General features: G+C 42.2%; 1 protein-coding gene across 2 annotated transcripts in view; it reads left to right on the forward strand.

Annotated features, from left to right (window-relative positions):
- Positions 1-26,795, forward strand: part of LOC139340585 (uncharacterized) — a 63,261-nt gene that overhangs the window by 18,386 nt on the left and 18,080 nt on the right. The gene's annotated exons all lie outside the window — the stretch shown is intronic.

Below are 26,795 nucleotides of genomic sequence, written 5' to 3' on the forward strand. Positions count from 1 at the left end.
AATCAATAATCAATCAGTAATTATTGTTCAACATTTTCTTTTATACTCTCAAGAATTAAAGGTCATTGTAGACTCCAGGTAGGGTCATTTTGTCTTTCACAGTCATGCTGAAGAAGAGGATGCAAGGAGGTGTAGCCCTAATGCTAACAATCAAACAGCATCAATTTTAGTGTTTTAATCTGAAATCGTAGTTCTAAGTTAAGGGGTTACAGTGTTACCATGGCAACTATGTGCACTGGCTCCATGGCTACACCAAGAACTGTTATAGATCATTGTGTTTCTGATGCTGGTAGAGATAGTTGACATGAACACAACAAGTGGAGCCCTAGCATCTCTGACACTGTTTTATGGTGAATGAAAGAGCGTAGAAACAACCCAGAGAGAGAGAGCTCAGAGATAAACTTACAATCAGTTAAACTATTTTCATATTAGACACATACAAATGATAATACTGTTGATCATCATGTCAGCATGACTGACAGTGCTGACCTCCTACCCACTGTTGCAATGTGACAGAAATCACATCTTTGTTGGTAGACTTAAGTTATTTTGCATTTGCTTTGACGTCAGAGTTTACTGTCTCTGGGGCAAACCGGGACTTTCCGTAGTTCCTCATTGACATTAGGGAAGCCTCTGACTACATTCAAGGTCATTTATCACAAAATTAAGTATCTTATTTATGTGTTATAGAGCTGGATATTTGTTGTTAATTGTTGCCTACTCTGATCATTAATCAAAGCTTCCAAGATGGCGGTGCCCTGTTTGGCTGCGGCTGCATGGGCCCGTGACAGTTACAATCAAAATATGCCGCCTAGGATGGCAAAATCAGTCAGTAATCTGAGCAAAATAGCATATGATTGCAAGCTCTTTTTGGAATTACTATCATCCAGTGACTTCGGCTTTGTAGATACAACCACTCTGGAGTGTTGTATCTACAACCTTGGAGTGCTACGCCGGCAAGACCCAGGGGTCTACAGTGTAGTGGACTCGCCTAGCAGCAGTTCACAAGAGAGAGCTGTTGGTGTCGGCTGAGCCTCTCGCTGTCACACTGCAGCTCAATGAGCTCCAGCTGCAGCTGATCCAGAGCATCGTCGGGGTCAACAGAAAGGGGAGTAGAGAGAGGCATGATCTCCTTTTCAATACCTGCAAAATCCCGAATTCGTTATTTGAACTCCTCAGCCAGAGATGCGATGTCTGCTGCATACCTCCTTGTTTGCATATTTTTTCTTCACGGTCACACCGCCAGATGGCGGCTACACAGTGCTGCTGCCATCTTTTGGTGAAACGTAAAATTGCATTTTGTATGTGTGGAATTTATATACTTGACAATGTGGCAGACCACAAGTGATACATTTTGTGACAGAGACAGTGGGCTGTATGAAATTTGACCATGGGCTGCAGTTGGCTCCCGGGCCGGACTTTGGACATGCCTGGTCTGATGGTTCCACCGTGTGGCAGTGCTGTGCATAGCGATAAAGCAATGCAGCCAACCTCTGCCATTTAGCCCCATGTAATATCTGGGATTAATCAGTTGTGTAATTTTATTCTTTTCCTATACAAGCCACTTGTTCGGTATGTTTTGACTATTTGTGGTTTGACACTACAGTGGTAGGCAGTAATTTTCCAGAAGCCAAGTGTATGAGAGAAGCTTCAGTCAGCCATTTTCTTTCTTTTATGGTCCCCCTATGTCCAAAATCACATTTTTTTCCCCTCTTGGCCAGCAGATCATAGTTTTACTGACCCCTTGTTTTCACTGACCCATCAGCCATTAATGACAGTAACTCTTTTTCTATAATTTAATAATTTATGGTAAAATTTCAGCAAATATGAATACATAGATAGAACAGAGTGAGACAGAACATAATGGCAAATCCCTGCAAATACCTCTATATTGCAACAAGTATTGTAAAAAGACATTTCAACACTGTGGGACATTAGGTAAATATATTAATAATAATAATAATTAGTGCTGTCAAAAATATCGCGTTAAGGTGTTAACGCAAATCAATTTTAATGGCGTCATTTTTTTCTGTCTTTTTTTTGTCATCTGTTTATTGACAGTGTTAAAATGTGTGAGATTTGATTCATTCAAATGTGAATGACTGATCAAAGTGAGAATGTTAGTGTGAAATCTAACACTACACATTGTTTTCGATTAAAAACATTTGCACAAAGCAAGCCTACCCACTTTTCCATGTTGATAACAGTATTAAAATGATAATTAATGGGACATTTAGAATAGATAAAAATGCGCGATTAATTTGCGATTAATCGCGAGTTAACTATGATATTTATGCGATTAATCGCGATTAAATATTTAAATCGATTGACAGCACTAATAATAATAATAATAATAATATTTTAATCCAATTACATAGTACAATACAGTACATAGGGATATTATTATTATTTTTTTTTTTTTTTTATTATTTATGGTGGTGGTTATCCGTCCTTGCCTAATGCAAACAACACGTTGAATAGTGAGACAGTCTACACATTTGGCAAGCATGGGAACAATAAATCAGACGCCCCCATCCAGACACTGTGTGTGAAGTGGGTAAAAACACCATCCTCTGGTACAAGTCCCTATCCATGGAAGTGACATCACTTCCTTAGACTGCTGTCTGTGTTGTTTATCAAACATGTTCCAACATTCATCACTAGCCCTGGGTTGGTTGAAATTAACTCTTAATTCCCGATTTGGGAGATGAACACTATTTAATATTTTCACATTTAACTCAGGAAGGAACCCCAGATAAGCAATTGGGCCATTGGTTATGTTGAACCCTGTCCCCATCTCATCACTGATAAGGATATCCATGATACCAAAAGAACAGCCAACTTGTGTGTTATGAGGCAATCATTCCCCTCCACACACTTGAAAGATTACAGCATCTCTTTCGTAGGACAAGCAACCTTCCACTTGAACTTTTTAATCCTGCTCAGCAGAATGGAAAGGAACCTGAGGAAAAAGAGGCTGCCATTGGCGATGAGCGTTCAGGATCATCTATCAGTCATGATGATTCCCAGTGCCCCCTAAGGTCTCATCAGAGTGGCCATCAGAGATTAGATGTGGAGAAAAAAAGCTATGCTCATGCTTATTGCTCTAGGAATTAAGTTTCGTTTGGGTGGCAATGCTTGGTAGAGGCTTTTAGCTGAGTGTCTCCCCGTCATTCTGATATGCTGCAAGTTACGATTGGTGCTTCCTCGCGTGAGTATTGATTATCTGAACTGCCCTCATCTCACGCTGCCCCCTGTACAGGCGCTCGTATTGAACGGGTTCATGGGTACAAGTCGGGGATTGCAACTTGGCTGAAGTATTTTCTGCTCGGTATTTCATACCTGGGATCCACTGTCTTGATGATTTGCCTGAAGCCTTCTTTTTCTGCAGTGTTAAGTGGGACCATGTCTTTGGTTAGGTGGATAGTGATGGAGTTGGTAATCTGGATCCATTGTTTGCCTTTTCTGTCATAGGGAGTCCCTCTAGCAAAGGTGCCTTGAAGTGACATTTGGCTCAGTTTTTCTTTTTCTTGTTGTGTACCTCCTGCAAAACACAGTTGATTTGATCCAGAGGAATGAAGACACGAACCACTCGCTTTCTTCCCAAATTTCCTCTGTTTATTACAAGGTTTACAACGGTAAAAATACATTTAACAATGAATATTAAAACTTTGCCATGTGCAATATTGTCTCTTTGTGTCAATGTCCATTGTGTGACATGTATCTCAATACATGTTACACAATGGACATACACATTAAGATGATTTTCCTTCTAACTCAGTCAGTTCCAGCACACTCTAACCCAAAGGAACATCAGCAGTGCATCAGCAACTGCACTATTCCTATTACTACCATTACATAGTGTACATTATACCTTACAGGTACTATTAATTTACTGAGCAACAACAATTGACGTACTCTATTTACCAGTCGCGGAGCCAGAATATTTTTATAGGGGTGCCCAGGCTGGGACCATAATTCACACAGGGGTTGCCACAGAAATCAGAAACATGGTTGTTTTCATTTAGCCTCTAAAATCAGCTCTACCTGATAGTATTAGGCCTATTCATACTAATGACATAGCTAACAGGCTGCCAGAAAACTTTATTCTATGTTATTGTAACTTTATTCTAGGTATATTAATATTAATAAACCTAGATCATCTTAATTTGTTCCCAGTTTCCTAGATTGATGCATTTAACTTAAACATACCCATCTAGAGGGTACATCTAGATAAAAGAAGTCCATTCTTTCAGTGCCTCATTTCCACAAGGATAAAATCTCTGTAAGCCAAAGAGTCGGAAACAAATAAATTGATGTTTTTATTTACCATCTCTTATCAAAATAGTACAGTAGCTCATACTACACATATAACTTCTGAATGCAAAACTTTTCACTGTTCCTCCTTGGCTAAATAAATCAATAAAGAAAATGTTAGGATAAAGGTGATAGTCAGACTTGCATTAAAAGTGCTTCTTAAAAGTGTGTGTGTTTTTGTGTGTGTGTGAGTGTGTGAAACTAACAGTTAACAATTTCTGAGCAGCAATGTATCAACGGTTTGTGAGACTGAACATCAGCTTAACAGTGAGTATTGTCCACTCTCGACCCTTTACCCAGATCAGACACCAAAATCTTGAACTCTCAAACACACAAAATCATAAAATTAATAAATAAGAATAGGAGTTCTGTATTGGTGTGAGAACCAGTACAGTAGCTCATACAACATATAACATCTGGATGCAAAATATTTCACTGTTCCTCCTTGGCTAAGTAAATCAATAAATGAATTGTGTCAGGATCTAGGTGATAGTAAGGCTTGCATTAAAAGTGCTTCTGTGTGTGTGTGTGTGTGTGTGTGTGTGTGTGTGTGTGTGTGTGTGTGTGTGTGTGTGTGTGTGTGAAACAGTTAATTTCTGAACATCAGCTTAACACTGAGTATTGTCCACTCTCGACCCTTCACCCAGATTAGACACCAAAATCTTGAACTCATAAATCTCATCAAAATCCTAAAACTAATAAGTGTGAACATTGGCTATACAGATTTTTCAGGGGCATCAATTTGGTCCAACAATGAACATTACATACTGAATCATGATAATCATCATGAGAATCGTCAGTCAAGAACCTATGTAAGTTGTATTCTTCAGTTAGATTGGCCAAAGTGATTAACAGAGTCATCCAGGTTAAGTGATTTTGCTCTTCTAGACTTTATTGATCCCCGAGGGGAAATTGTTTTTTGTAGCAGTGCTCCATACAAGATGGAATTATAGAATTAGAATAAAATATATATATATATATATATATATATATATATATATATATATATATATATAAAGGCAATATAAAAAAAACCTGAATATTAATACTAAGAATATATGTAATAACAAATATACAACACAATAAAATGTACAACAATAGAACATATATACTGAGCATCGGATGTGCAAAAAATTTAAGTTGGATGTGCAAAATTGAAACGTCATCCATCCTTGCTCTCAAGTATGATTTAATGAGTTTAAGTGCGGAGAAGCATCTTTCACTCATAGCAGTGCTAACAGGAATGGTGACTGCAATTTTACACAACCTAAAAAGATCATGGAAAACTTCACAGCATGGCTAGAGGAATTTTGTCACTCAAGTAGGGCTGGGCGATATGGCTAAAAACTCTATTGTGATATAAGTGTTTTATATTGGTCGATATCAAGAATTATTGATATTTTTTATGACCTATTTAAAATAAGGACCGGGAGAAAAATACATTCAATTTAAACATTTTTATTTTAAATTGAACCATCCTCTGATTATAATCCCCTCAGCTATCAAGGCAGAAAGGAAAGGAAATGTCAACACAGCCATGGAAAACACTCAAATAATAAATGTAAAAAAAAGTAAACAGAAAGAAACCTGAGAACTTTTTTCCTGCAGGTTTAGTGCAGGAAGTTCAAAAGCTGATTCACCTTCTGCTGAATAAAATGTTTTCAGATATGTGCAGTGTTTTGGAAACATAGCAGAAACTGAGGTAGACTTGACTGAATTATAAAACCAGCCTAGACATATGAACAACTTTAGTCACTCTTCTTACTCTCACCATACGTGAACTATTCAATTATATTTTTCTTGCAAGTGTGTGTTTTTTTTTCTTTTTTGGTAACACTTTATTTTAAGGGGTCACTGTTCCTGTGTATCTACCTAATTAATTACAGTGTAATTACCTATGTAACTATATGTAATAACATGTACTTACATTGTAAATACATAGTGTATTTTGGTGTACTTAAAGGTCCTTGTTACACTTATAATAAGAAATACTTGTTACAATACCTTGTCAAAGTGGCCTCTGTCTTTGGGGAAGGGGTACACCTGCAAGAAAAATGGGTGAAACCACAACCCATGTTGCCTGGGCAAACTTTTCCATCAATCTTCCTCCTGCCTCTTCAGTCTTGGAACATGTTTGCTGTTACACAACTTAGTATATGTAACAGTTGTGTTAATACACCTTTGTTACTCCTTGATCCTTGGTCTTGGTAGCACAGTGGCACAAGTGGTAACACTGTTGCCTCACAGCTAGAAGGTCCCCGGTTCGAATCCCGCTGTGGGCGCTGGTGGTGTGTCCTCCACCATGTCTTCAGTGCCTGCTGCTCAAGGAAAAAAGGGGGCCTTTCTGTGTGGAGTTTGCATGTTCATGGGTCCCCGGGCGCGGGCATTGGCTGGCAGCTGGCGGAAAAAATAATTTCACATTGCATGGCGTGTGTACAGTGTCCTCCTCCCTGTAGCATGTGTATGCTGTGATGAATAAAGTACAAATCTTAATCTTAATATTAATCTTAAATCTTAATCTTAATCTTAATCTTAATACAGTGGAATGAGCACATTAAAATAAAGTGTACCTGCTGGGATACCACAGCTCTTACACATTAACTGCAATAATCATTGTCTTCGATAGTGTACCACGTGTGCTGTTACACAACATAGTCTATGTAACAGTCATGTTAGTACACACTTGTTACTCTTTGATACAGTGGAATAAGCACATTAAAATAAAGTGTACCTGGGATACCTCAACTCTTATAATTTAACTGTGATAACCAGTGTCTTCGGTCTTGTACCACTTGCGCTGTTTCACAACTTAGTATAAATAACAGTTGTGTTAATACACCTTTGTTACTCTTTGATACAGTGGAATGAGCACATTAAAATAAAGTGTACCTGAGAAACCTCAACTCTTAGAAATTAACTGTGATAACCAGTGTCTTTGGTCTTGTACCACTTATGCAGTTAAACAACTATATGTAACAGTTGTGTTTATACACCTTTGTTACTCTTTGATACAGTGGAATGAGCACATTAAAGTGTACCTGCTGGGAAACCTCAATTCTTACACATTAACTTCAGTAATCAGCGTCTTCAATAGTGTACCACATGTGCTGTTACACAACATAGTCTATGTAACAGTTGTGTTAGTACACACTTGTTACTCTTTGATACAGTGGAATAAGCACATTAAAATAAAGTGTACCTGATACATACTTATTTACATGTTACCTGTAGAAACTCTAAACTGGTGTTGACCTTGGTACTCAAGTATTTTTGCATCAAAAAGTAATTTCATTGTGTTAATCCTATTTGATTCCAATCTTTTAAATGTGATAAACCTAAACAGTGTTACAATCACAACAAGTCGACAACATAATGATTTACATCTTTAATACAAATAGTGTATTCAGTTACAAATAGTGAAATCATAACTCCAGTGTTATTGTTACGATCCTGGCTTCCTGTCTCTCCCTGTGTGTCTCCTCTCCTTTTTCCCTGCGTGTGTGTCTGTCTGTCTACCCCTGGATCCATGGCTGGGCAGCCCCTCACCTGCTGCCAGCTCCTCCCACTGCGACTCACCTGCAGTCACTCTCCCTCATCAGGGAGAGTATTTAAGGCATGAACCTGCTCCTCTTCCTTGCCGGATTATTCCTCGATCTCCGTGTCGATGTTTGGTCATATGGTTCGTAAGTACAAGTCTCTTTGTCTCTCTCTCTATCTCAGAATTACGTCTTTTGTTGTCCACATTTTTCCAGCCATTAAGTGTGCTGTGTTTTTCTTTGTTTTCAGTGTCTGCCTGCCGCTTCCACGCGTGCCTCGTGTCCTACCCGCTTCGTCGGTGCTCCTTCAGTTTATCCACTCCGTTTGAGTGCGTCTTTTGTTTGTTCATTATCTGCTCGTTGAGCGCGTTTTCTGTTTTCCTTTTTATTAATGAATTTGGCTTTGTTTTCACACAATCTCTGTTTTGGGTCTGCATTTCTGGGTCCTATTACTCGGCGGCTGTACAGCCTCCTAACAGAATAATCCGGCCAGTATGGACCCAGCAGATCCAGTACGAAAAGCAGTGACTATGCAAGGCACTCTGCTGGGCCAGCATGATCAGCTGCTACAGGCATTGTGTGAATCCTCTCAGCATATGGCGGCACAGGTTGCCGATCTGTCTCGCCACATGTCTAGTCTATCTAGTTTCCTTTCCACTCCGTCGCAGCCTATGGTTAACCCGTCCGAACCTGCTCTTCCAGACTCCTTGGCCACGAATCCCGAACCGTTTGACGGTGCTCGGGACAAGTGCCGAGGATTTCTGTTACAATGCAGCATTCCGGGTGGAATGACACCGCTCTCCAAGGTGTGTTTTTACATGGACTCTCTGAGTGTTTGCAGGAGGAGCTCAGCACCCGAGAAAAACCCGCAGATCTACACGCACTCATCGACATGGCGGTCCAGATGGACAACCGGAGGAGGGAACATTCTCGGCTCCGCTCTTCCCATCATTCGGCTCTACCGCCACTCCGGTTGCAGGGATCAGCAGTCGTTTCCCCGGAGCCTCGGTCTGACCAGCCCTTCGTCCCTCCGCCTTCCGACAGGGAGGAACCAATGCAGTTAGGCAGAGCACGGCTATCCGCTGTGGAACGCCAGCGCAGGGTTGCCGCGGGTGAGTGTGTGTATTGTGGACGAACTGGCCATTTCCTCCCGGCCTGTCCTAGTCGGCCAAAAGGCAGGGCTCGTCAGTAGATTTGGGGGTACTGACGAGCCCAATCGCTCAGAACTCTGAATACTCCAAAGCTCGCAAGCTCCAAGCCCGAGCCTCTCTGGGTGTGGGGGAGGAGGTTTTCTCTTGTCTGGCTCTTATAGACTCTGGTGCTGAGGAGAACCTTTTGGATGAACACTTTGCCGTCGACCTGGGCTACGTCCTGGAGGAGCCTATCAAGGCCTACGCTCTCAATGGTAAGATCATGGCCCAGGTGACGCACCGTACTGCACCCATCCGACTCACCATCTCCGGTAATCACCAAGAAGAAATTTCACTCTTTGTTGTCCGCTCACCACACTCACCCCTCATTCTTGGCCACCACTGGCTTCAGAAACACAACCCTCAGATCGACTGGAGCCAGGGAAAGATTTTGGGCTGGAGTGCTCTGTGCCACGCCAATTGTCTCCGTTCAGCCATTCCTCCCACAGGGGGAGACAAAGGAGTCCATACCACACCTCCTGAGCCTCTGGATCTCTCCCTGGTTCCTGCTGCCTACCATCACCTCGGGGAGGTATTCAGCAAGGAGAGGGCGCTGTCTCTTCCGCCTCACCGTCCCTACGACTGCGCCATTGATCTCTTTCCCGGCGCTCCACTTCCCTCCAGTCGGCTTTTCAATGTGTCACGACAAGATAGGGAGGCTATGGAAGGATATATCCAGGAGTCACTAGCAGCCGGGATTATCAGACCCTCCACTTCCCCGCTTGGCGCAGGGTTTTTCTTTGTGGCCAAGAAAGATAAATCCCTCTGTCCCTGCATTGACTATCGGGGTTTGAATGAGATCACTGTGCGCAACAAGTATCCCTTACCTCTCATTAACTCTGCCTTTGACTCCCTCCAACAGTCTTCCATTTTCACCAAACTGGACCTGCGCAACGCATATCACCTGGTGCGTATCAGGGAGGGGGACGAGTGGAAGACCGCGTTCAACACACCTCTGGGACACTTTGAGTATCTGGTCATGCCATTTGGTCTCACGAACGCTCCGGCTGTGTTCCAAGCTCTGATTAATGTCCTCCGCGACTTCCTTAACAGATTTGTTTTCGTCTACCTAGATGATATTCTTATTTTTTCCCAGTCCCTGGAGGAACACAAGTCGCACGTCCAGCAGGTCCTATCCCGTCTCTTAGAGAACCGCTTGTTTGTGAAGGCCGAAAAGTGTGAATTTCATACTAACACTGTTTCTTTCCTCGGCTTCATAATTCAGGAGGGCAACCTGAAGGCTGATCCTGAAAAAATCAGGGCCGTCGCCGAGTGGCCAGTCCCGGAGACCTGGAAGGAGTTACAGCGCTTCCTTGGCCTCACTAACTTCTACCACAGGTTTGTCCGGGACTATAGCAAAATAGCCGAAATTGCTGTTCCCTCCGTAGCTGATCACATGAAGAGGGTTAAAGAGATCTGGCAGACGGCCACTAGAGCCCTCGAGCACAATCAGGAGGTGAAACGGCGCGCTGCTGACCGCCACAGGACCCCAGCTCCCACGTACAAACCAGGTCAGTCAGTTTGGCTCTCGACTAAGAACATCCCATTAAAGACTGAATCACGGAAGATGTCCCCCAGGTTCATCGGTCCGTTCCCCATAATCAAGGTCATTAACCCTCAAGCCGTCACCCTCAAGCTTCCTGATTCCATGAGGATTCATCCCACCTTCCATGTCTCTCAGCTTAAGCCGGTCTCCTCTAGCCCTCTGTGCCCTCCAGCCGAGCCCCCCCCCCCCCCCCCCCCCCCCACTCATCGACGGGGATCCTGTCTTCTCTGTCCGCCGCCTTTCGGTCCGGAAAGCATATCATATGCCCATAGTTGGCTGAACACAGACTAATTAGTTGCTTACTGATTGTAGTTTAGGCCATTATGATGGCCTGTATGTGATGGCAAGTGACACAACTGGCATGTTCAAGCATTGCACAGCCTACTCATACTTCATCACAATAATGGTTGCCAGTAGCCTAAAGAAAAAAAAAACTATCAAGACATTTTGATGTCTGACAGGCAGTAGACTCTAGCATAATACAGGAATGTATGTATATAATACCTCTTAGCTTAGATAGTGGATGAGGCTCCTTCTTCTGTTTCTTCTTCTTTTTTATCTTTTCTTCTCCATCAGAGTCAGACGAGAATGAACACTGCAGTCATGAGCCAGAATCTGAGCTGTCAGATGATGATGATGTATGATGTCGCTTTTTCAGTGTACTTTTTCCTGTGTGAATGGTACAAGAGATAGCTGTTATAAATAAGGACAATTTCAAATATGCTGTCTATGCAATACCAAACAGTGTGTTAGCATGTGTTGGCTGGCAATTAGTCTGTTCAACTGCAAATGTCTAAACCAATACACATTTAAAGCTGGAGGTAACAGGGTTTGATATCATTGCAAGTGTGCTTACTCACTGAACTGATTATGTAAACCCAGGGGAAGTAGGAACCCTAGGTTTTCAGTTTCCAAATGGTCAGGCACAATGAAAACATGCCCTAAAAATAATCTGGTAGGGATAGCTTTTGTTCAAGTATGCTAAGAGTTTAAGGCCATGTCTTTTCTTTCTTGCAACAAAAGGTTTTTGTATAGTTGTAAACATGGCTGTGATTATCCTTTAAAGACAATCTAGACTATTCTCATCTGGGGTCCGTTTCAGAAAGCGAGATTAGTGGAAACTCTGAGTATGTTGAGCCTGAGATGAGGGAAACTCAGAGTTTTCCGTTTCAGAGAGCAGGATCAGCGTAACGCTTAGTCGCTATGGCAACATGTGCTGTGAAGCAAACCTGCTCCCTGGCAGATTTGTTCCATCTTAACCTGAGGTTGATGCCGCTGAGCGTGGAGCAGGAAGCAGAGACACTTAGCACTTTTTGCTACACCCAAGCAGCACTCCATGCACTGCGTTCCTGATTGCAGTAATTTATTAGTGAATGACATCGCGGACATGAAACTTATTTAAAGGCCATTGAAGAGCGGATCATTACAGTTGAGCCTGTTGGAGGATTTATTACCTCTATAACAGATGGAGCTGTTTCATCACACATCATGGATAGGCTGTCATTCATTTTCATTGGAGCAGATTTTATTTAAATTTTTTGTCATTAGATTTTTCACCGACGGCAGCTTTTTTACATCGGAGACAGTGAACGCAGCAGCGAGACAGCGGCTCGTCGGACTTTGGCTGTACAGCAGAGACAAGACCGTGCAGGTTTTCATGTGGGACTGCGCGAGTAGAAATTGTTGAAGATACAGTAAACCTCTGTCGGCCCCTCAGCGTAGCAACTATTCATCAATTAAATGAAACGATTGCCAAATAATACAAGAATGAAGTAAACTAAATCCGTCAATGTGTTTTTGTCCCATCACTGCACTCTTTTTCCCACATCAGCGCACACGGTTTCGGCAGAATTTGATGTTTTTTAATGTGTTCGTACTCCACATATGCCTCATTAAACTCTCCAGTTGGGTCGGAGTTCGCGGCTCTGTTATTTTCTTTCTGTCTTTGTGAATCCTGTCATCTGTGCTCCACTGATGATGGCTTCTGGTGCTCACGGTGAACGCGCCTTCCCCCCAGGCTCAACATACTCTGGGTTGATTGAACTAATTCTGATCTGCTGTTCTAAAGCCGAAAACTCAGCTCAGGCTCAATCAGCCCTGAGCTCAGGATTTGACTTGATTGTTGAGCCTGCTTCCCGAAACAGGCACCTGTAGTCCCCAGACGGTGGACTAGCCTGCCAAACACTACCAGAGCAGGGGGAGCCCTCTCTACCTTCAAGAAACTCCTGAAGACACAGTCAGTCTAGCAGGTACCCAGAGTACCTGCTAGACTGCTAGACCCCCCCCCCCACTCTTTTACCTACTCTTCATACCTCTCACTGCTGTCCCACACATCTCCCCTCCCTTTTCCCCACTCCACTCCTTTATTCCTTTCTTTAATGCTCTTTTATTGTTATAGCACTTGTTTCTGTAGTGTGACTCTTGTATGTGTTTAAAGTAGCTCTACATGTTTGCAATTTCTGTAATTTCTAGTAATTTCTGCACCCCTGGTGTACTTCTCACAGACAAAAGCGTCTGCTAAATGACTAAATGTAATGTAATCTAAAATGTAAAGGTGTGTATCTTGTTGTATTCTTTTGTTTGTTGTTTTTACTTCAGTTGTGTGAGAAACAAGTATTTGAAAAGAGGCATTAATATGTCACACAACCTAGGTTACAGTATGAGCAAAAAACATACCCGCACTTAACATGCTTTTCATCGTTTCCCTCAGAAAATCTCTTTCCTCTTCTAACGAGGCAACTTTCTCTTCCAGAGCTTTGATATCCATTAAGAGCTTCTGATTTTGACGATTCTCTTTTGTGGTCGGAGGCTATATGTCTGAAACACACACAAGCACAAATGCATGTGAAAAAAAGGGCATATTACTATTAAATTTACTATTACACATGTGTAACATTGATTTAATTTTGACTTAAATCGTAAGTTTTGAATTGAAACAAGGTAAAATGTTACATGACACTGTGCATGGCAGTACACCAGTAAATGTAATTGTAGAGAGAAAAGTATAAGAAAACACCTCACCATCTGATCAATCACTAAGAGACAAAGTCACTTGTTCTTCCTCTTCTTCATTTATTTGCAAAAGCGCAGCATCAACCACCTCCATAGTGTCAGTGTCATTTTCTGGCTCTGGGACGGAGTCCGGTATGACTTTGTTTTCCTGTGGTCTTTTACCTTTTTTCTTCCGTGGTGCCATCCTGAGAAAATGTGGAAATGTACATTATAGAATACCCAATATCACCACGGCTACTTTCTAGCTGCTTTCCTACCAAATCATTGAGAATTTACCCTGTCCAGTGAAGGCAAACACACTAACTAGTGCTAGCTTGAACATCGTAGCATATTTGGGTTGGTTGGTCAAGAATGCCAATTTGCTACAAATTATGCAAAATGTACAGTTAAATAAAGCAGAAATGTAGCACTTAATGTGACTTTATCGACCTATAGGTTGATATGTTTTTTCCCCCTATGCATCACCGCATGCATTTGCATCAGTGTTGTGCTAGTTACTGAAAAATAGTCAGTAGTTACAGTTACAGTTAAAGTAATGCATTACTGAGAAAGCAATGCTCCCATTAAATAAAGGTTGGTTGAATTCCCTAACTCTCATTTCACTTCTGTACTGATGATGATGATGATGAAAAACACGTGTTTTTATCTGTACAATTTTACCCTCATCATCATCATCATCATGCTGCATGATGTCAGCATGTACAGGAGCTTGCAAACAGAACTGCAAAAAAAAATCTCGAGTTACGTTCAAGAACCTGTTTTCAGTGACAGAAGTAAATTCACTCCAGCGGTATTTTTTGTTATCGATCGATCAGTTGTGTTTACCCTGAGCGGTCGCTCTGTGTTTACCGTTTCAGGTGTCATGTCGCACTATCCGCTGCTGCTCGGGTGGAGTGGGTGCTTGTGTGTGCTTGCTGTGACTCTGGAGCTGTGTCCCAGTTCAGGGGCTGCAGCCTGAACTGACGCACAGCTTCAGTCTCGGATGCTGCGTTAGCTAACGTTACCTTAACTCGCCGTCATGCCGTGCCCAGAGAATCGCTCTGGCCCTGCTCTGCCCTGTTCAGTCCTCTTCATGTAGCGTGTTTGATTACGTGTGGGACACTAGAGGGCGGCCAACAAGTGCGTAGTGTCTGTGGCTGTGCTCTGTCTTTCTTTCAATTCAGTGAAACTTTATTGATCGTGTGTGCTGCTGTAACACCTCACCAAAATGAACGGAGTAACGTAACTCAGCGTTTTGTAACGGAGTTACTGATTAAAAAACAGACAAAGCGTTACTACCCGATAACGGTGTTATTAGCTTATTATTTATTTATTTTTAGCAATAGTGCTAATGTTAACGGTTGGCTGGCCGACTAGCTTTAGCTATCAAATAGTTGTTTGCAACGCCAAGTCCGGCTAAATATCAGATGACATGCAAATGTTTATCACAACCCTTACAAAATGCGTTCAACGTTGTATTTTTCAGTCCAACTTAACAAACTCATACCTTTTGAAATCCAGCAGTCTCGATTTGAACACGTTGTCTCCTCTTTGACAGATTTCAACCCGACTGCGGCTGCACACACGGTGCTTCTTGGGTTGGCGTTGTTTGAAAAGTGGAGGGTGTCCAGATCCTACTTTTTAAGCAGTATCTATCGAAGGCTTATTTTTCTCTAAAGTCACTTGTTGAAATTGGGAGTGATTTCCTAGTGTTTAGTTTAGATTTACTGTGTTTCTTCTGTGTCTCCAAAATTGTCCAGTGTGAGTGAGGCCCTTTAGCGAGGCAAAATTAATCAGAGAATCCCTCACACAGAGAAAACATCTGGCAACAATAGTCGAAACTAAATTGTGCACAGAGCGGGATGGAGGAGATTTTGGAGGGACTGAAGAGGTGAAACTCAATAGGTGAAAGACGCAACATCAACATGACATTATCTTTTAATAATTTGACGGGGAAGAAGAACCTCGGATCCAGAAAGAAGCTTCAATTGATCAAATGGATGCAACGTCATAAATTACATGCAGGCACTAAGAAGTGCAGTAAATGCAGAAATGAAATGAAAATGATCCGTCATCCAGGAAAAGATGGATTTATCTGGTAAGTCAACGGCCTTTTGGCCATATAATCACAATTAACATGGAGTGCAATGGTTTTGGGTTAGACTCGATACATTTATTGTTAATTTAAAGGTTTGAGTGATGTTATATGCAATGTTATTTATGTTTTATGCAATGTTATTTATGTCTTAGGCAATGCAAACGCACCAGATATCACAGGAAATGCAAAAAGTCAATACGAGATGGGTCCATGTTCTCCAGATCACACAAAGGACTGCATGACTGGATGGGGTTCATTTATAGGTAGGCATTAAATTAAGGCTTGTTGTTGAGGCCAACAACAACAAAATTAATGTAGGCCTAGAGCCTGTGTAGTCCAGGTCCTGGTGAAGATTTGTTTGCGCTTCATTTAGCAGAGAATATCTCAACTGTTTTTTGACTAATATTACCCCACTGAACAACGTGGGATGTGTGCCAAATTCTCTATCCCTAATGGCACAAGCCGAAAGGTATTTGGCATATACCCAATTTACCTACACCCAATGTATCATTCATGGGTAGCACATCAATGGAGGTGGGGTATGTTTCAAATAATGGTAAATCACATCCTGAGGATATTTGCTTTCAGAAAATGGTTTAGGTGGTTGAATCACTTTTCCCTTAACTTTGGTATTTGCTGAACTCTCAATTTACCTAATAGCCTATGTACTATGTATGGGAAGCATAGCAATGAAGAGGATGGGGCATGCACACTTGACATCTACAGAAACACAAATTTAAATATCAAACCACAATTCTTACATTACATGGTCATTGTAAACATTTTAATCACTTCAGAAAATCAGTAGCTTCAAGTTTATAGTTTATAATAGACATATTTAATTATATATTGTCTAATTTGCATATTTTATTACATTTTTAGACAAAGTGAAATACAAAAAGTGTTGCTCTTATTAGGATTAATCTGGTAGAAATGTGTGAGGACATCTAAATGAAAAAAAGGCCCATATGTGTCTGGTGTATCAGAGAAACTCAGACACATATGTGTCTGGTGTATCAGAGAAACTCAGGCGAATCTTTAACAAACACAACATCCCGGTACATTTCGAACCTGGGAACACTCTCAGACAAAGGCTGGTGCACCCCAAAGACCGGACACTTCATACTCAGAAGAACAATCTGGTGTATGCAGTCCAGTGCAGTGAGAAATGCACAGACTTATATATTGGGGAAACAAAACAGCCACTGAGCAGACGCATGGCGCAACACAGAAGAGCTAACTCTTCAGGTCTAGACTCAGCTGTTTACCTGCATCTCAAGGAGGAAGCACACTCCTTTGAGGATAAAAATGTGCATATTCTGGACAGAGAAGACAGATGGTTTGAAAGAGGAGTGAGAGAAGCCATCCATGTCAAGGTTGAAAAACCATCTCTGAACGGGGGGGGGGGGGGGGGGGGGTCTGAGACACCACCTATCTCCCACATACAATGCTGTCCTTTCATCTCTTCCAAAAAGATTCAAAAACGTAGCCTCTGAAAATAAACAACAAAGCCATTCACACATGGCTCAAGGAGCCTCCCAATGACAAGAATGGGACACTAACGAGGCAGATGACTGTCGTTAACACCCAAGGGTTGCACCCTACCCCGCCTTAATGGGGGATCGTTAGCCTCACAATAGAGTGATACCATCCTTGGTTTTTGGGGGTTGGCCTCACTCAGAGGATAAATACTTGAATCTAACACCATTTCATCGGACTAGAGCTGTCCTATCTAGTCTGGTGCGCATGAACTGATGAAACCTGCTTGGATGAGAGGCGAAACGTCTTCCAAGACAAACTGACAAAGTCCAGTTTCGATCGATTGAATGCCCTGAAGCTTACAATGACCTGGATGAATGAGAATATTCACAGGCAATGTGTAAGAACTGTGGTATCCCAGCAGGTACACTTTAGCACACGTGGTACACTATCGAAGACACTGATAATTGAAGTTAATGTGTAAGAACTGTGGTATCCCAGCAGGTACACTTTATTTTAATGTGCTCATTCCACTGTATCAAGGAGTAACAAAGGTGTATTAACACAACTGTTACATATACTAAGTTGTGTAACAGCATACATGTTCCAAGACTCAAGAGGCAGGAGGAAGATTGATGGAAAAGTTTGCCCAGGCAACATGGGTTGTGGTTTCACCCATTTTTCTTGCAGGTGTACCCCTTCCCCAAAGAGAAAGGCCACTTTGACAAGGTATTGTAACAAGCATTTCTTATTACAAGTGTAACAAGGACCTTTAAGTACACCAAAATACACTATGTATTTACAATGTAAGTACATGCTATTACATATAGTTACATAGGTAATTACACTGTAATTAATTAGGTAGATACACAGGAACAGTGACCCCTTAAAATAAAGTGTTACTTTTTTTTTTTTTTTTTTAAGCACGTGTATGGGATGTTTGTAACCTGGCTTCTCCACAGTGCTCAGTGGAAGCATGTCTTTAGCTATATGATATGCCGCTGCCTCCGTTATTTCTTTGTGCCTTTTAGATGATTTGTCATCAGGCACTGAAGCAATACCTCTGCATGGTGGTCAGCTGCTTGTGCGGTGGTGCTGCGGTTGGCGGATGTTGGCGAATACGGCTGCGCTCGAAAGCGTGAGTGCAGCTAAGGTGGTTAAATAAGTTTGTGGTATTACCGGTCTTGGTGGGGACGACAGTCTTGCATAAGTTACAGACCACATTGGTCTGACTATGGTCCGACTTATAAAATCCAAAAAACTCCATACTGGCGAGCTGACTTTCCCCGTTCTATTAACAATTTCATCGCTTGCTGCAGCGCTCACTTTCTATTTCTCATCTCACTCCTCGCAGAGCAACAAACACATGACAACGACATGGCGCAATCGAACTTGATAATGTTACATGATTGGCGTGTTAGCATGTCACTCCCACTGATCAGTGATTACTCCCTACATTGCTGAGTTACCTGAGAGCGAGTGCCTTTGTTCATGCAACCAACCTCGCTTCGCAACTTCAGGTTTCTTCCGACGAAGAAAAAAAAATAATCGAATGTTTTATCGAACGCATTTTTTATTGATATTGATGACGTGTCTATCGCGAAACATATCGCTATCGTTTTTATCGCCCAGCCCTACACTCAAGGGTTTTTCCCAAAACTGCTTGGATTTTTCGATCCAATATCCGCTTGAACTGGTGTACTTCATGACGGAGATCATCTATATTGCAGTCATAAAGTTCTGCATCACAGAAGCGATCACTTTTGGGGTTTAAGGCCTCAATACCATGCATTACAGCACAATTTGCCCTAGAAAACCTTTGTTCAATGTCACTCAACATCACATCAATTGCTTTGTAAAAAAAATCTGGCTTCAGAACACGTCTTTGTTTTTTTCTGAACGCCCACCAAGTGTGGACATCACATGTGAATCATCTAGCCTTTTGCTCAGTAGTGTTTTTATTCAGCTGGGCTGGACTTCGATGTTGCACTGCTGTGCTGTATCAATGACTATATTTCAAAACTCATCGAAGTACTCTTCATTTATGAAACGTTGGAGATTATGGACCAGTGCCTCAACCAAGTCTATAGCTAGACCCAGATCTATGTTTTGACTCTGAAGTGCCACTGATAAGCATTTCACCCCCAAAAAAATTTTGGAGTACAACAAACTCCATGTCAAATAAGGCCAACAGGCTCCGTGCCTCAACTGAATGGTCACACCTTTCACTGACATCTAACTCCTCGAGTACACAATTAATGGCTGGAAGCCTATCAAGAATTGTTTTGCATGCCTTCTGCTGACAGGCCCAATGTGTATCACTCATTTCTGAAGTTCCTTAGGAGTTGCCCATTCATACAATCTTGACTCAGACATGAAGTTGTACACTTTCTGCACAACAGAAAAAAAACTTTCCCCCTCAGGGACAATCTTTACAGTGTCAATAAGCACTAGATTCAGACAATGTGCATTACAATGCACATAGAATGCTTTCCTTGCCTGCTCCTTCATACAAGCGTGAACACCACTGTTTTTTCCATGCATGACTGACGCCTCATCATATGGCTGTCCAACAAGATTTTGTTTATACTCCAGGCCATACCGCTCAAGTATATTTACTATTCTTTGAGTCAACGCAGCAGCATCTAGTTCTTTCAGTGCCTCAAAGTGCAAAAAGCTCTTTCACTTCTCCACAGTAATAGTACTGTAGCACAAATGACATCTTTTCCTTCTTACTAATGTCTTTGGTTTCATCTGCCATAAGGGCAAAGACCAGGGACTCTTTCACTTCTCTGATAATGGTGGATCGCACCCTCTCTGCCATTGTGTCCAAAACCTCTTTTTGGATTTGATGGTGTATCTAGCATTGCACGCTCCATTCATTTTCTTTTCAACTATGGGGTCATGATTGGCATGAAGCTCCAATATTGCAAGAATGTCCCCCCTGTTGTCAACATCCTCACTTTCCTTATGGCCTCTTTGGGCAATGTTTTGTGTGGTGGTTAAACAATAACACCTCTGCTACACTTTTAATATAATGACAATTTTCTTGAACGACTTTTGAGTGGTCCTGAGACAATATATTCAACAGAGAGGTGTTCTCTTGTCCAGCCTTTTCAAAATCTCTCCAAGCCGACACTGCATTGCTGTGTGCCTCTGATTTTGCATGGGCAGCAAAGCCCCCAACCTTGAACATGGCCTTTTTCCAATTTTTAAACCCTTTACCAGTGAAGGCAGTTTCAAAATTGGGAAGGCCAAAGTGCCTACAGACATAACACAGCATCCTTGCACACAGAGTATTTGAGCCAAGTGTGTTGAGCATACCATGAGGCATTGAAATTTCCTAGGTTTGTTACTTGAAATGTTATTTACAAAGGACAACAACACAGGCATATTATCTACCTTGTGAAGTGCAAGGCATGGGATCTGTTTTGACATCACTGTCCATGTCTGAAGCACAACAGTTGTCATGGTAAGTCAGCTGTCATCATGGCAAGACTTAGTGTTTCTATACAGGTCTTTTAAGTACATCAAGCACAAAAATATAACACACATTGTCTGTGGAAGACATCACAACACACATCGGACACACATGGAAGGCATACAGTCAGATTGAGTTGTACCTGGCTCGTTTCCTTGAGAGTTGAGGTCTTCTGACTCGCTCTCATACTCAGGCTGCACCTCCCTCTCTGTGTCACTGTCCCTCACTCTCATCCTCTCACTCTTCTCCTGTCTTACCACATCACTTGGCCTTTTGCTAAAGTACGATGTAATCTTTCTTTTCATTTTGCCAGACAGGTGAAGAGAGCAGGTAGCGAAATATATATCAACCACATTATCAAATAAGGGTTTAGGACATGCCCACAGGCAGCTTGCAAGACAAACTTGCATTAATAAAAATGGACACATGCATCATTGAATCTGGGAAAACAACACTGCAGAGCTCAGCTAATGTAATACAGGAGAATTGTCCCATGGTTACATCTGTTTTACAGGGTTTATTGAGCTCATCTGTGTTCACATCAGCAGCAGTGCTGCCTCTGATTGAGTTCTTCACAGTTTGATGCAGAGAACTGTGGATGGGTGGGGGCAGTGCTGAGCAGCTGGTCAGTACTGGAGAATAATATTCTCCCAGCAGGTTTTTTTTTTTTTTTTTTTAAGGGGGAAACCCCAGGTGAACACGGGGAGAACATGTAAACTCCACACAGAAAGGCCCCTTTCCTTGGGCAGCAGGCACCAAAGGCATGGTGGAGGACACGCCCCCGGCGCCCACAGCAGGAATTGAACCTGGGACCTTCTAGTTGTGAGACGAGAGTGTTGCCACCATACCACCATGCCACCGTTAAGATTAGTTAAGATTAGTTTGGCATCAGGAAACACACAGTGATTGTCAGAAATAGGTCATTCTAATACTGAAATGTTGTCCATGTTTAACCCTGCTGTTATTACCCTGTCCAGAATGTTTCCATGCTGATAAGTGGCTTCATTTACATATTGGATAAGTTCAATTCAATTCAATTCAATTCAATTCAATTTTATTTGTATAGCACCAAATCACAACAGAAGTTGTCTCAGGACACTTTCCATATAGAGCTGCTACAGACCAAGCTCTTTTATCTACAGAGAACCAACAATTCCCCCATGAGCAAGCACTTGGCGACAGTGGCGAGGAAAAACTTCCTTTAACAGGCAGAAACCTCGGGCAGAACCAGACTCTGGGTGGGCGGCCATCTGCCTCAACCGGTTGGGTGAGAGAGGGAGAGTGAGACAGACAGACAGACAGACAGACAGACAGAAATGCAGTCAGAAGGAGAGAGAGACAGAGAGACAGACATGCAATCACAGGGCCAAGGCAGGAGACGCAGCTGCAATCCACAATCCAGATTCAGCCACTGTGGAACCTGCAAGACGACCAAGCACAGAGACTCCGGGGAAGTAGCTAAGTTAGTAACACGCCGCGGTAGGACACGAAAGCGTGCAGATGGAGAGGGACAGAAGGACAGAGGAGCTCGGTGTATCTTTGGAGGTCCCCCGACAGTCTAATCCTATAGCAGCATAACTAGGGGCTGGTCCAGGACAAGCCTGAGCCAGCCCTAACTATAAGCTTTATCAAAAAGGAAAGTTTTAAGCCTATCCTTAAATGTAGAGACAGTGTCTGCCTCCCGGACAAAGACTGGAAGATGGTTCCACAGGAGAGGAGCTTGATAGGTAAATGCTCTGACTCCTGTTCTGCTTTTTGAGACTTTAGGTACCATAAGTAGACCTGCATTCTGGGAACGCAGTGTTCGAGTGGGGCAATAAGGTACTATGAGCTCTTTATGATAAGAAGGTGCCTGGCCATTTATGGCTTTGTAAGTTAGGAGGAGAATTTTAAATTCTATTCTAAACTTTACAGCCAGTACACAGTGCAAAGTGGCTAGTATTGGAGAAATATGATCTCTCTTCCTGGTTTTTGTCAGAACACATGCTGCAGCGTTCTGGAGTAACTGGAGAATATTCAGCAACGAATTTGGGCAGCCTGATAGTAAAGAATTGCAATAATCCAGCCTGGAAGTTACGAATGCATGGACTAGTTTTTCTGCATCATTTTGAGACAAAATATGCCTGATTTTTGCGATATTACATAGGTGAAAAAAGGCAGTCCTTGAAATTTGTTTTACATGGGAGTGAAAGGACATGTCTTGGTCAAAGATGACTCCCAGATTCTTTACAGTGGTGCTGGAGGCCAGCGCAATGCCATCCACAGCTGCTATGTCATCAGAAAGTGACTTTCTAAGATGTTCAGGGCCTACTACTATAATTTCAGTTTTGTCCGAGTTTAGCATCAGAAAATTGCAGGTCATCCAGGTCTTTATGTCATGAAAACATGCTTGTAGTCTAGTTAACTGACTGGTTTCTTCTGGCTTCATTGATAAATATAGCTGGGTATCATCTGCATAGCAATAAAAATTCATTGAGTGCTTCCTGATAATCTTACCTAAAGGAAGCATATATAAGGTGAATAGAATTGGTCCAAGCACAGAACCCTGCGGAACGCCATAGCTGACTTTAGTGAGCACAGAGGAGTCATCATTAAGGCGTACAAACTGAGAGCGATTTGACAAGTAGGATTTAAACCAGCTTAGTGCAGTTCCCTTAATGCCAATGAAGTGTTCCAGTGTCTGCAATAGGATGCCATGGTCAATTGTGTCAAATGCAGCACTAAGATCCAATAAGAGTAGTACAGGGACAAATCCTTTATCAGATGGTCATTTGTAACTTTAACCAGTGCTATCTCTGTGCTATGATGTACTCTAAATCCTGACTGGAAATCCTCAAATAAACTATTATTGTTCAGAAGGTCGCACAGCTGATTGGCAACTGCTTTCTCAAAGAGTTTTTGAGAGAAAGGGAAGGTTGGATATCGGTCTATAGTTGGCTAAAACCCCTGGATCAAGAGTAGGCTTTTTAAGTAGCGGTTTTATCACAGCTACTTTAAAGGACTGTGGTACATAGCCTGTTGAGAAAGACAGATTGATCATGTCTAATACTGAAGAGTCAATTAGAGGTAATGCTTCTTTAAACAGCTTAGTCGGGATAGGATCTAAAATACAGGTTGATGATTTTGATGATGAAATTATTGAAATTAGTTGGTGAAGGTCGACAGGAGTAAAACAGTATAAAACTGTGACAGGCTGAGTAACAGTTTCTACAGTTTCTGTGTTTGAAGACAAAACAGTACCTGTTGACGGCAGGAGTGAATTCTGTCTCTAATAGTTAGAATTTTATCAATAAAGAAGCTCATGAAGTCATTACTGTTCAGAGCAAAAGGAATACATGGTTCAACAGAATTATGGCTCTCTGTCAGCCTGGCTACAGTACTGAAGAGAAACCTTATTTTCCTCTATTAGTACAGAGTAATAGGCTGCCCTGGCACTGCGGAGGGCTTTCCTGTATATTTTAAGACTGTCTTGCCAGGCAGACAGAAATTCTTCCAAATTTGTAGAACGGCATTTCCTTTCTATTTTCCATGAAGTTTGCTTTAATTTGCGGGTTTGAGGGGTATACCATGGAGCTAACCTCCTCTGTTTAATTTTCTTCTTTTTTAGGGGAGCAACAGAGTCAAGTGTCATATGCAATGAACCTGTAGCATGATCAACCAGGCAGTCAATCTGGGAGGGACTTACGTTAGCATAGGAATCCTTAGTTGTATTGAAACATAGCATTGAATTAAATACTGATGGGATCATATCCTTAAATTTAGCTACAGCACTATCAGACAGGAGTCTGGTATAAGAATTTTTGCCTACTGGCTGGTAGTCTGGTAATATGAATTCAAAAATTATTAAATGATGGTCAGATAAAAGAGGATTCTGTGAGGAGACTATTAAGTCTTCGATTTCAATGCCATATGTCAGAACAAGGTCGAGGGTGTGGTTAAAACAGTGAGTCGGTTCATGTACATTCTGATGGAAGCCAACTGAGTCAACTGAGATAAACTCAGTGCTAAGGCTGTCATTGTCAACGTCGGCATGTACATTAAAGTCACCTACAATAATTACTTTATCTGCTTTAAGGACTAAACCTCCGAGAAGTCAGCTATAAATTCGGAGTAAGGACCAGGGGTCTCATTTATAAAACATTGCGTGGAATCCTTCAGGGCATTCAATCGATCACAACTGGACTTTGTCAGTTTGTCTTGGAAGACGTTTCGCCTCTCATCCGAGCAGGCTTCATCAGTTCATGCGCACCGGACGAGATAGGACAGCTCTAGTTCAATGAAATGGTGTTAGGTTCAAGTATTTATCCTCTGAGTGAGGCCAACCCCCAAAACCAAGGATAGTATCACTCTATTGTGAGGCAAACAATCCCCCATTAAGGCGGGGTAGGGTGTGACCCTTGGGTGTCAACGACAGTCGTCTGCCTCGTTAGTGTCTCATTCTTGTCATTGGGAGGCTCCTTGAGCCATGTGTGAATGGCTTTGATGTTTATTTTCAGAGGCTAAGTTTTTGAATCTCTTTGGAAGAGATGAAAGGACAGCATTGTATGTGGGAGATAGGTGGTGTCTCAGACCTCCCCCTCTGTTCAGAGATGGTTTTTCAACCTTGACATGGATGGCTTCTCTCACTCCTCTTTCAAACCATCTGTCTTCTCTGTCCAGAATATGCACATTTTTATCCTCAAAGGAGTGTGCTTCCTCCTTGAGATGCAGGTAAACAGCTGAGTCTAGACCTGAAGAGTTAGCTCTTCTGTGTTGCGCCATGCGTCTGCTCAGTGGCTGTTTTGTTTCCCCAATATATAAGTCTGTGCATTTCTCACTGCACTGGACTGCATACACCAGATTGTTCTTCTGAGTATGAAGTGTCCGGTCTTTGGGGTGCACCAGCCTTTGTCTGAGAGTGTTCCCAGGTTCGAAATGTACCGGGATGTTGTGTTTGTTAAAGATTCGCCTGAGTTTCTCTGATACACCAGACACATATGGAATGACAATGTTATGCCGTCTGTCTCTCTTTTCTTCCTCTGTCACCCTGTTCTTTCTGGAAGCGGCTGAACTTTTCACAAAAGACCAGCTGGGATAACCACAAGTTCTGAGAGCATCCCTCAGGTGTTTGTGTTCCTTGTCTCTGGCCTGTTGGCTGGTTGGAACATTATCAGCTCTGTGCTGGAGAGTTCTGATAACACCCAGTTTGTGTTCCAGTGGGTGATGTGAGTCTAAAAGGAGGTACTGGTCTTTGTGAGTAGGTTTTCTGTAAACCCCAATATGGAGGCTCCTGTTCTCTCCGATGTGGACATCACAGTCCAAAAAAGGCAAACTCATGTCCTTGACATCCTCTCGAGTGAATTTGATGTTCTTGTCCACTGAGTTAATGTGCTCGGTGAAGGCTTGCACTTCTCGGCTTTGGATTTTTACCCATGTGTCATCCACATATCTGAACCAATGACTTGGTGTTGTTCCTTTGAAAGAGTTCAGGGCCGTTCTTTCCATGTTCTCCATGTACAGATTAGCCACAATGGGGGATACTGGTGAACCCATCGCACACCCATGTTTTTGCCTGTAAAACCTCCCCCTAAATTGAAAATAGGTGGTTTTTAAGCAGAGTTCCAGTAAATTGCATATTTGCTCTGGGTTAAGGGTAGTTCTGTTCTGCAAAGTGTTGTCTTGTAACAACTGCCGCCTCACTGTTTCCACTGCATCCTGAGTTGGAATGCATGTGAACAACGATGTGACATCGAAGGAAACCATTGTTTCTGATGGGTCTAGTTTTAAGTCCCGGACCTTATTTAATGCCCTGAAGCTTACAATGACCTGGATGAATGAGAATATTCACAGGCATTGCGTGGAATCCATACTAAAAGTGTGCGTACGCCCAAAAGCTGGAAATGGTGTGCGCCAAAAAAATATTCGGATTTATAAAACCGTGCGTACTCACACCTGCACGCAATCTTTCCTTTAAAAAATCACACTCCACCTGGAAGATTGCGCAGGTGGATTCACCTCACATCCCGCCCCCGACAGACCCACATTTTAACATGAATGGTCAATGCAAAGTACCTCATGAATGTCTTTGCATATAAATATGCCTGCTGATCAATGGCATTTTACGTACGATCATGGCAGAAAAAAGAAAAAGAAATTTTACGGAGGGTGAAATCGAGGT

Source organism: Chaetodon trifascialis, chromosome 2 (assembly GCF_039877785.1).
Source record: "Chaetodon trifascialis isolate fChaTrf1 chromosome 2, fChaTrf1.hap1, whole genome shotgun sequence".
In the NCBI taxonomy this organism is placed as follows: Eukaryota; Metazoa; Chordata; class Actinopteri; order Chaetodontiformes; family Chaetodontidae; genus Chaetodon; species Chaetodon trifascialis.